Source organism: Hylobates moloch, unplaced genomic scaffold (genome assembly GCF_009828535.3).
Source record: "Hylobates moloch isolate HMO894 unplaced genomic scaffold, HMol_V3 SCAFFOLD_18, whole genome shotgun sequence".
Classification (NCBI taxonomy): domain Eukaryota; kingdom Metazoa; phylum Chordata; class Mammalia; order Primates; family Hylobatidae; genus Hylobates; species Hylobates moloch.
Window position 1 is genome coordinate 41,744,934 of NW_026652293.1, and position 12,533 is coordinate 41,757,466.

The window sequence follows — 12,533 nt, forward strand, 5'->3', positions numbered from 1 at the left end:
TGTGGAAATGTTTCAAAATGATATCAAAGACATTGGTCATTTCAATGAAAAAAAAAAAAACTTATGCAGTTATTGAATATTTATCTCCTTCAGGTTCAACTTTGCATTACTGTGATGAACCATATCCTCATCACACTCTGGATCCCCTGAGTTTGTAATCCACTGAGAGCATCAAGATAAACTCACTGGGAACAGTAATGGATAATTAAAGGCATTACTTGATTTGATGCTAATTTTTATGGGAAGTGCTTTAGGAGTTCAGAGAAGAGAGATTTAAATGAGCTTCCAGGAGTAAGCTAGAACCTAGCATGTGTGGTGTAAGCATGAATGCAGTTATTTAGTATTTACTAAATGCCACTGTGCCTCCAGGAACTGTGTACCTAGGTTCTGGAGACACACTGAAAAATAAGAAATAGTTATGATGCATAGCAGCACAAAGTGAGAGATTAATCATTTGGCAATCATTATACAGTTGCAGTAGGTGAAGCTTCAGCTGAGAGGCCATAAATAGGTAGAGTTTGGAGGAGTAAAGGGCTAGAGGCAAGGCATGACAGAAAGGAGGTTGGTTAGTAGAGACATGAAAATAGAAAGACATATACGATTTGAATGGTAAGGGACTGGTTTAGCCTCATGCCTAGCATATCATGGGTGGTTAATAAAGGTTTGTGGAATAAATGTGGGATGAGTGAACCACAGGAAAAACACAGATAGCACCATGTACTTCTCCTTGGTGGCACTTACCACACTTTGCATTTGTATCTATTTGTGCTGTGCATACATTGGTCATAGGATTACTGTATGCTAAATTACAGAATTAGTAAGCTGGTAAAAATATGGATGAATAAAGAGGGTGAAGGCAGACAGTGTGTCTTGAATGTCATAAGAGTTTATACTTTTATTAGATTAAAGGCCATAAAAATTATTTTGATTTGGAGAGAAAAATGATGAAAAGTTAAGAAAAATTTGGTAATGTATGAAGGGCAGGGAGATGACCAGGCATGGAGAATAGGAAATGCAGACAAAGATCACAGGCTGGCAATGGGAATATAAGGCACAGATATTTTCTATCCTTACTCTACTGTAGCATCTATCAAGTTCTTTTACAATCCTTAGTTATATGTCTGTCTCTTACCCTATACTCTGAGCTCTTTCAAAGCAAGAGCATCATTATTTTCCACTCCTCAGTGCCTAGAGCAATGCCGACATCTCTAATGAATGAATGATGAGACATATTTTGATAACAATTAAAAATGCTGATCAAAATACAGCAAATAGTTCTCTGAAGACACTGGAAAGTGGCCAAAACCAGGTAGAAACTGGAGAGGAGTAGACACAAGGAAGGAAAAAACAGTACTTTGTGTGTTTCCTGATTTTATACATTTTTGCCCATGGATGGACCCCAGTCAGTGCCATGCAAGATAACTAATACTCAGATAGAAATACATAGTCTTTCTGATTAAGAAATGAGAGGTTAGAGTTCAAGGCAACCATAGCAGCTAGAAAGCAAGTTGTGGAGGGGATGTCAGAAAGAGACAGCCATAGAAAGGGAATGCAACACTGTGCCTATAAATGCTACCCTAATTTCTGGATAATCTCTCAATTACATGTGCATGGGAACACCATAGTTAGTCCAGCTAAGGCTAAAATAATGCAACAGAGATTTTAGGACATGTTCGTCACAGAAGAGTAACAAAACTTGAAGTTTGAGTTCAGCCAAATAAACTGCCTGCTAAACCAAAAAATCAATACTCAAAAGAGAAACAGAAATAATACAATGTCTCTAGAATATATCAATCACAATGTCCAAAATATGACCCCAAATCATTATACATATTGAGGAACAGGAAAATGTAATCCATACTTAAGAGAAAAGCCACTTAGTGAACACCAAATCTGAGGTGACACAGGTGTTAGAAGATAAGAATTTTAAAGTAGGTATTTTAACAATGCTTAAGGATGTAAAAGAAAAATATTCTCATAGTTTGTTTTAAACAGAGAGGAAACAGCAAAGAAACAAACAATTAAAATGAAAATGTAATAGTATTGATTAAATACAATATCTGAAATAAATATATAGTAGATGGGCCTAAGAGCTGATTGGAGATGACAAACAAAAGTGTCCTCGTGAGAATGAGACTTAGACTGGGAGACTTAGAAAGAGAGAGAGAGAATATGAATGAGAATATACATTGAAAAAAATTAACACCCTGAGTCTCTCAGGGGCATGGGAGACAATAGCCAAAGGTACCATATATGTGGAATTGGAGTCACAGTAAGAGGGAAGAGAGCAAGGAGAAGAAACAAACAAAAATTAAATGCTGAAAATTTCCCAAACTTGGTGAGAGGAATCAACTTACAAATTCAAGAAAGATGAATCCAAAGAAGACCACACCATACCATAATAAAAGCCAAAGATTAAGAGAAAATTTGAAAGCAGCCAGAGGAAAAAAAATGACATATTATACAAAGGGAAAGAATGACAAAAATAATGGCTGACTTCTTATAAGAAATAATAATGTCAGAATAGAAAATACTGACATTTTAAGGTGCTGATGGAAAAAAAAAAAACTCTGTAAACCAAGAATTCTATAGTGAGCAAAAATATCTTTCAAGGCAGCACATAAAATAAATGTGTTGAAAAAAAATAGAGAGAATGTCTTTTGCCAGTTGACCTGCACTGTAAGACATGCTAAGACAAGTTCTTTAGGCTTGGGAAAAGATATCACATGGAAACTCAAATTTTCAGAAAGAAAGGAAAAACAATAAAAATAGTAATCATGTAGGTAAATACAAAAGACTATGGTTTATTTCTCAGAATTTCTTTTTTTTTTTTTTTTTTTTGAGACGGAGTCTCGCTGTTTCACCCAGGCTGGAGTGCAGTGGCGCGATCTCGGCTCACTGCAAGCTCCGCCCCCCAGGGTTCACGCCATTCTCCTGCCTCAGCCTCCCGAGAATTTCTTTAAAACATTTATGTATCTTTGACATGGACTAAACTATGTTCACCTGAAATTCATATATTGAAGCCTCAACCCCAAATGTGACTGTATTTAGAGATATGGCTCTTATGGGGGTAATTAAGGTTAAACAGGTCATAACAGTGGAGACTTAATCTGATATTACTGGTGTTCTTATAAGAAAAGGAAGGAATACAACCATTTTCTCTTCATAAACACATACTGAGAAAAGGCCATGCGAGGTCACAGAAGGCAGCCATCTACAAGTTAGGAAGAGAGCCCTCACCAGAAACTGCATTTGCCAGCACCTTGATCACAGACTTTTAGCTTCCAAAATTGTAAGGAAATAAATGTCTGTTGTTTAAGCCACCCAACCTGTGGTATTTTGTTATGGTAGTCAAGAGTAGACTAATACATTGTTTAAAGCAAACAATATGACCACTATTTCATTGTTGGGTTTATAGCATATGTAGACATCACACACAAAACTACAGCGTAAAGAGCTGGGATAGGAGTGTTAAGTAGAACTATACAGTTGAAGGGTATTTATACCTTTCATGAAGTATCATAATATGCATTCAAAGTAGGCTGAAAAGTTTAGGATGTTTATTATAATTACTAGAGCAACCGTTAAAAAATAATGCAAAAAGATGTGTAGAAAGCCAAGACGCCAATAGATAACTTAAAATTGAATTCTTAAAATTGAAAAATAGTCATTTAATCCAAAAGAAGTCCAGAAAGAAAGACAGAAGTGATCACAGAAAACAAATAACAAAATGAAAGATGTAAATCAAATCATATTTATCTTTATATAAAGTATCTTAACAACCCAAGTAAAATTCAGAGATCATAAAACTGAAAAGCAAGACCCAACTATATGCTGTGTACAAAAAATATACTTTACATGGACCAGGATAGGAAAAGTGCCACAGGTGGTTTGCCCAACAGTGCTAGCAGTGGAAGACAGAAAAGAAAAGAGAGAGATGGATTGGCAACATATTTTGGAGGTGGAACCCTTAGGACTTACTGACGGATTAGATGTGAGGAAAGAGGGGAAAGTCAAGAATTAATCCTAATTTTTTATTTTATTTTTTGGCTTTAATAAAAATATAAATGATGGTACTCTTTACTAAGATGAAGGAAGATAATGGAGGATCAACTTTGGAGATCAGTTACTACTATCAGAAAACGTAGTAATTCTTGACTCCTTCCTCCGTCTGATTCCATAACATTGAATCCACCTTCACCCATTGATAGCAATGCTACATTCCTCAAGCCTTGGCCTCTCTCTTTTCTGCACACTTCACACTTAATCCATCAGGGTGTGAAGGTCAAGGTCAAGGTTTGAAGGTGGCTCCACCTTCAAAATATATCCAAAATCTAACCATTCTTTACCAGCTCCATGCCATCATCCTCCTCACTCAGCTGGCTTACTACAATAGCCTCTTTCTGACTTCTATGCTTCCTTCCCCCTACTTCCACTCCCCAGTTAACAATCAGCAACACAGCAGGCAGCAGTAAGAATGATTCTTTGAAAACCTGTCATATCACATCACTCCTCCGCTCATTATACCAGTGGTTTCCATTTCACTGAGAGTAAAAACTATTACTGTGGCCAATAATGTAGACCCTATCACCTCCCTGAACTGGTTCCCTGCAACTCTCATTTTGGTTCACTCTGCCGCATCCATTGTGACCTTGTTGCTATTCCCATGATACCCCAGGCAAGCAACCCTCTCAGAATCTTTACACTGGTTGTTCCCTTGACCTAGTATATTCTTCCCCCAGGTTTCAAAATAGCTAAATTCCTTCCTTTCCTCATTCTTTGTTCAACTGTCTCATCAGTGAGGTCTACCCTGACCACCCTATTTAAAACTACAACCTTCCCATCTGAACTCACAAGCTACCTCCTCTATTTGTCTTAATAACTTATACCATAAAGTGGAATTTATTTATTTTTTGTGTATTATCTGTCTCTTCCTGTTAGAATGTAAGCTTGAGAAGGGTACAGGAGTCTTGGTGGAGTGCAGAAGAGGCTGTTTTACTCACTGCTACTTTCTCACTCAGAACAGTACCTCAAATATAGTAAGCACTCCATAAATACTGGCTGTATAAATAAACATCATTCTAAAGAATTCAGACTTTATTCTAACGACAACTGAAGAGCTATCACAAGTGACAGACTCATAACTGTTTCAGAAAGACTTCTATACCTACAATGCAACAAAGGGATTAGAGGGGGAAAGATTAGAGGCAAGAAGCCAATTAGGAAGTTGTGTAGCAATCCAGTGGGTATATAAAAAATAAGCAAAAGCCAGGGGAGGCGAAGGGAACAGGGAGGCATTTGTTTTTGCAGAGTTAGTCCTTGTATCCATGAAGTAATTATAATTAGTGGATGTGAAATGCTGGGGACACACCTACATCTGTATATAGATCGTGTCAATGCTAATTGACCTTTGGCTATTGTCTCCCACGCCCCTGAGAGACTCAGGGTGTTAATTTTTTCAATGTATATTCTCATTCATATTCTCTCTCTCTCTTTCTCCTAAGTCTCCCAGTCTAAGTCTCATTCGCACTGCGGACACTTTTGTCATCTCCAATCAGCTCTTAGGCCCATCTACTATATATTTATTTCAGATATTGTATTTAATTTATTGTATTTAATTATTTTTCTCCCCTGGACTTACAAAGTCTGCCAACTGTATTTGTTTCAAGACACGTAAAGAGAATGTCATGTTAACGGACAACAGTTGCTTCTCAAAGAAGTCTACAGAGAACTGAAAGAAAAACTCAGAAATGCACCTCCACAAAAGTTAGATTCAGTTTTGGAAAGATCTTGGGCCTCTGCTGGCCAACTTGGGTTTCCATTGTGGCTCTCCTGCTTATAACTGTAAGATTTTGATCAGATTACCTTGACATTCTCAGCTTATTTCTTCATCAGTAAAACTAATATAACAACACTGACCACATACACATGCTGTGAAGATCAGATAAAACACCAAATCCTAACGGGCCTAAAAATATTTGGTACATAATAAGTACTCAGTATTAGCCTCTATTTTTCCAGTAGACTATAGTGATTGTACTATCTATATGTCCTACAATAAATTATAATTATCAGTTCTGTATCCAACTTTCTTATTTAATGATGGATGACTGGAGTGACCATATTCTTGGCTGGCCCAGTGCAATCACTCAGGAAATCTCTGTAACGCGATGGAAGGAGTGAATGAATGAAGGGATGAAATCATTATCTCCATAACCTGTACTACACTGTGCACACTGCAAGTCATTCACACACCCATTTATAGCAGAATGCCTTCCATAGGTGACCTCCTGAGGCTAGTCTCAGCCTTGGCAATGACGCAGGAGGCAGATAGACACTCACAATGTACACATCCTAAAATCCCAAGAGCATATACTAACTTGTTGCATTGTGACCTTGTGACTCAATCCAAGCACAGTTGTTCCAGAAAGTCAATGCCACCATAGCAGTGGCTTAGGAACTTGTCTTAGCCTTCCTTACCCAATGCCATCCCCAATAAAAGTCACTCCACGTGAGACAAAGAAGAGCACTTGGAAAGGGTGATGGCCAAGGTCTAGTTGGAAATAAGCTTCAGTATCTGGATGTAGGAACTGCACGGGGTCAGTGTTCTGTGGACAAAGTCTGTGGAAAAAGCAATGCTTTTTTGCACAACTATTCTGAAGAGAATATCGGCAAGCATGAGACAAGCCTTGATATGTGATGAAACTAAAATCAATCATCCTTAGGAAGGCAGCATGTGCTTTTCTAAGAAGAAGTAAACATCAAAAGATCCTGTCTTATTTCTTTTCCTTCATCCTAAGGATAATCAGATGAAGATTTTTTAAAAAATACAAATCTATTCACATACTGAGAATTAATTGCTTTGTAATGGAAGATCTGCACTTAATTGTAAAAATCAGACAAATATCTTTTCTTCAAATCTATGGTTTTCAATATATTTTTCATTTCTTTTCCTTTCCTTTTTTTCTCGTTTCTTCTCCTATACTTTCCTTTTTATCTCTTTTCTCACTTCCCATCTCTTATGCTCTAGGTGGTGTATTTATGACTGCATGGCATTGTTGAAACCACGGGCAATGTACTACTGGAGTAGACACCTTCAGATATGCCTTATTAGAGAAGATGTGCATATGCAAGAAGGAATAAAAAAGAAGCAACTTTTTCTTATCATGTCCTATGTGACAATGATGTATTTTAAAACCAGAGATTGGAATTTACAAGAGAATAAACAAGAATTAGTAAATGGAAGGAAAGGTGAGTAGTAAATAAACCATATTAAAAGGCCATCAATGGTGGGTGAGGAGACTCTCCAGGCTGCGATTGCTAATTTTAGTCACTTAACTATAAAATCCGCATAATGACTGTATCTATAGGTATGGTCAAAGGACTTTTGAGAGTATTGATTAGATAATACATGAAAAGTTCTTGGAATTGAGATTGGAAACAAGCCTTCAAAATAATATTAGGCACTGTAATTATGACTATCATTCAAAGTTTAACAGAATTATGTCTATAAATCCCTCTCACAAAAAAATACTCAGCTACAATTATTACAATTAATATTATCATCATAATTTTTTTATTATACTTTAAGTTTTAGGGTACATGTGCACAAAGTGCAGGTTTGTTACATATGTATACATGTGCCATGTTGGTGTGCTGCACCCATTAACTCATTATTTAACATTAGGTATATCTCCTAATGCTATCCCTCCCCCTTCCCCCGACCCCACCACAGGCCCGGGTGTGCGATGTTCCCCTTCCTGTGTCCATGTGTTCTCACTGTTCAATTCCCACCTATGAGTGAGAACATGTGTTTTTTGTCCTTGCGATAGCTTGCTGAGAATGATGGTTTCCAGCTTCATCTATGTCCCTACAAAGGACATGAACTCATCCTTTTTTATGGCTGCATAGTATTCCATGGTGTATATGTGCACATTTTCTTAATCCAGTCTATCATTGTTGGACATTTGGCTTGGTTCCAAGTCTTTGCTATTGTGAATAGTGCCACAATAAACATACGTGTGCATGTGTCTTTAGAGCAGCATGATTTATAATCCTTTGGGTATATACCCAGTAATGGGATGGCTGGGTCAAATGGTATTTCTAGTTCTAGATCCCTGAGGAATCGCCACACTGACTTCCACAATGGTTGAACTAGTTTACAGTCCCACCAACAGTGTAAAAGTGTTCCTATTTCTCCACATCCTCTCCAGCACCTGTTGTTTCCTGACTTTTTAATGATCGCCATTCTAACCGGTGTGAGATGGTATCTCATTGTGGTTTTGATTTGCATTTCTCTGATGGCCAGTGAAGATGAGCATTTTTTCATGTGTCCTTTGGCTGCATAAATGTCTTCTTTTGAGAAGTGTCTGTTCATATTCTTCGCCCACTTGTTGATGGGGTTGTTTTTTTCTTGTAATCCTGTTTGAGTTCATTGTAGATTCTGGATATTAGCCCTTTGTCAGATGAGTAGATTGCAAAAATTTTCTCCCATTCCGTAGGTTGTCTGTTCACTCTGCTGGTAGTTTCTTTTGCTGTGCAGAAGCTCTTTAGTTTAATGAGATCCCATTTGTCAATGTTGGCTTTTGTTGCCATTGCTTTTGGTGTTTTAGACATGAAGTCCTTGCCCATGCCTATGTCCTGAATGGTATTGCCCAGGCTTTCTTCTAGGGTTTTTATGGTTTTAGGTCTAACATTTAAGTCTTTAATCCATCTTGAATTAATTTTTGTATAAGGTGTAAGGAAGGGATCCAGTTTCAGCTTTCTCCATATGGTTAGCCAGTTTTCCCAGCACCATTTATTAAATGGGGAATCCTTTCCCTATTTCTTGTTTTTGTCATGTTGGTCAAAGATCAGATGGTTGTAGATATGCGGCATTATTTCTGAGGGCTCTGTTCTGTTCCATTGGTCTATATCTCTGTGTTGGTACCAGTACCATGCTGTTTTGGTTGCTGTAGCCTTGTAGTATAGTTTGAAGTCAGGTAGCGTGATGCCTCCAGCTTTGTTCTTTTGGCTTAGGATTGACTTGGCAAGGTGGGCTCTTTTTTGGTTCCATATGAACTTTAAAGTAGTTTTTTCCAATTCTGTGAAGAAAGTCATTGGTAGCTTGATGGGGATGGCACTGAATCTACAAATTACCCTTGGGCAGTATGGCCATTTTCAGGATATTGATTCTTCCTACACATGAGTGTGGAATGTTCTTCCATTTGTTTGTATCCTCTTTTATTTTATTGAGCAGCGGTTTGTAGTTCTCCTTGAAGAGGTCCTTCACATCCCTTGTAACTTGGATTCCTAGGTATTTTATTCTTTGAAGCAATTATGGGAGTTCACTCATGATTTGGCTCTCTGTTTGTCTGTTATTGGTGTATAAGAATGCTTGTGATTTTTGCACATTGATTTTGTATCCTGAGACTTTGCTGAAGTTGCTTATCAGCTTAAGGAGATTTTGGGCTGAGACAATGGGGTTTTCTAGATGTGTAATCATGTCATCTGCAAACAGGGACAATTTGACTTCCTCTTTTCCTAATCAAATACCCTTTATTTCCTTCTCCTGCCTGATTGCCCTGGCCAGAACTTCCAACACTATGTTGAATAGGAGTGGAGAGAGAGGGCATCCCTGTCTTGTGCCAGTTTTCAAAGTGAAGGCTTCCAATTTTTGCCCATTCAGTATGTATTGGCTGTGGGTTTGTCATAGATAGCTCTTATTATTTTGAGATACGTCCCATCAGTACCTAATTTATTGAGAGTTTTTAGCATGAAGCATTGTTGAATTTTGTCAAAGGCGTTTTCTGCATCTATTGAGATAACCATGTGGTTTTTGTCGTTGGTTCTGTTTATGTGCTGGATTATATTTATTGATTTTCATATGTTGAACCAGCCTTGCATCCCGGGGATGAAGCCCACTTGATCATGGTGGATAAGCTTTTTGATGTGCTGCTGGATTCGGTTTGTCAGTATTTTATGGAGCATTTTTGCATCGATGTTCATCAGGAATATTGGTCTAAAATTCTTTTTTTGTTGTGGCTCTGCCAGGCTTTGGTATCAGGATGATGCTGGCCTCATAAAATGAGTTAGAGAGGATTCCCTCTTTTTCTGTTGATTGGAATACTTTGCGAAGGAATGGTACCAGCTCCTCCTTGTACCTCTGGTAGAATTTGGCTGTGAATCCATCTGGTCCTGGACTTTTTTCAGTTGGTAAGCTATTAAATATTGCCTCAATTTCAGAGCCTGTTATTGCTCTATTCAGAGATTCAACTTCTTCCTGGTTTAGTCTTGGGAGGGTGTATGTGTCCAGGAATTTATCCATTTCTTCTAGATTTTCTAGTTTATTTGCGTAGAGGTGTTTATAGTATTCTTTGATGGTAGTTTGTATTCCTGTGGGATCCACGGTGATATCCCCTTTATCATTTTTTATTGTGTCTATTTGATTCTTCTCTCTTTTCTTCTTTATTAGTGTTTCTAGCAGTCTATCAATCTTGTTGATCCTTTCAAAAAACCAACTCCTGGATTCATTGCTTTTTGAAGGTTTTTTTGTGTCTCTATTTCCTTCAGTTCTGCTCTGATCTTAGTTATTTCTTGCCTTCTGCTAGCTTTTGAATGTGTTTGCCCTTGCTTCTCTAGTTCTTTTAATTGTGATGTTAGGGTGTCAATTTTAGATCTTTCCTGCTTTCTCTTGTGGGCATTTAGTGCTATAAATTTCCCTCTACATATTGCTTTAAATGTGTCCCAGAGATTCTGGTATGTTTTGTCTTTGTTCTTGTTGGTTTCAAAGAACATGTTTATTTCTGCCTTCATTTCGTTATGTATCCAATAGTCATTCAGGAGCAGGTTGTTCAGTTTCCATGTAGTTGAGCGGTTTTGAGTGAATTTCTGAACCCTGAGTTCTAGTTTGATTGCACTGTGGTCTGAGAGACAGTTTGTTATAATTTTTGTTCTTTTACATTTGCTGAGGAGTGCTTTACTTCTAACTATGCGGTCAATTTTGGAATAGGTGTCGTGTGGTGCTGAAACGAATGTATATTCTGTTGATTTGGGCTGGAGAGTTCTGTAGATGTCTATTAGGTCTGCTTGGTGCAGAGCTGAATTCAATTCCTGGATATCCTTGTTAACTTTCTGTGTCGTTGATCTGTCTAATGTTTACAGTGGAGTGTTAAAGTCTCCTATTATTATTGTGTGGGAGTCTAAGTCTCTTTGTAGGTCTCTAAGGACTTGCTTTATGAATCTGGGTGCTCCTGTATTGGGTGCATATATATTTAGGATAGTTAGTTCTTCTTGTTGAATTCATCCCTTTACCATTATGTAATGGCCTTCTTTGTCTCTTTTGATCTTTGCTGGTTTAAAGTCTGTTTTATCAGAGACTAGGATTGCAACCCCTGCCTTTTTTTGTTTTCCATTTGCTTGGTAGATCTTCCTCCATCCCTTTATTTTGAGCCTATGTGTCTCTGCATGTGAGATGGGTTTCCTGAATACAGCACACTGAAGGTTCTTGACTCTTTATCCAATTTGCCAGTCTGTGTCTTTTAATTGGAGCATTTAGCCCATTTACATTTAAGGTTAATATTGTTATGTGTGAATTTGATCCTGTCATTAACATATTAGCTGGTTATTTTGCTAGTTAGTTGATGCAGTTTCTTCTTGGCCTCGATGGTCTTTACAATTTGGCATGTTTTTGCAATGGCTGGTATTGGTTGTTCCTTTCCATGTTTAGTGCTTCCTTCAGGAGCTCTTGTAAGGCAGGCCTGGTGGTGACAAAATGTCTCAGCATTTGCTTGTTGGTAAAGTATTTTATTTCTCCTTCACTTATGAAGCTTAGTTTGGCTGGAAATGAAATTCTGGGTTGAAAATTCTTTTCTTTAAGAATGTTGAATATTGGTCCCCACTCTCTTCTGGCTTGTAGAGTTTCTGCTGAGAGATCAGCTGTTAGTCTGATGGGCTTCCCTTTGTGGGTAACCCGACCTTTCTCTCTGGCTGCCCTTAACATTTTTTCCTTCATTTCAACTTTGGTGAATCTGACAATTATGTGTCTTGGAGTTGCTCTTCTCGAGGAGTATCTTTGTGGTGTTCTCTGTATTTCCTGAATCTGAATGTTGGCCTGCCCTGCTAGATTGGGGAAGTTCTCCTGGACAATGTCCTGCAGAGTGTTTTCCAACTTGGTTCCATTCTCCCCGTCACTTTTAGGTACACCAATCAGACGTAGATTTGGTCTTTTCACATAGTCCCATATTTCTTGGAGGCTTTGTTCATTTCTTATTACTCTTTTTTCTCTAAACTTCTCTTCTTGCTTCATTTCATTCATTTGATCTTCCATCACTGATACCTTTTCTTCCAGTTGATCGAATCAGCTACTGAGGCTTGTGCATTGGTCACGTAGTTCTCGTGCAGTGATTTTCAGCTCCATCAGGTCCTTTAAGGACTTTTCTGCAGTGGTTATTCTAGTTAGCCATTCATCTAATCTTTTTTCAAGGTTTTTAACTTCTTTGCCATGGGTTCAAACTTCCTCCTTTAGCTAGGAGTAGTTTGATCGTCTGAAGCCT

At 37.9% G+C, this 12,533-nt stretch overlaps 1 protein-coding gene across 11 annotated transcripts in view; it reads right to left on the bottom strand.

Moving 5' to 3' along the window:
- The window catches only part of FGGY (FGGY carbohydrate kinase domain containing), a 478,411-nt gene that overhangs the window by 165,246 nt on the left and 300,632 nt on the right, over positions 1-12,533 (bottom strand). The gene's annotated exons all lie outside the window — the stretch shown is intronic.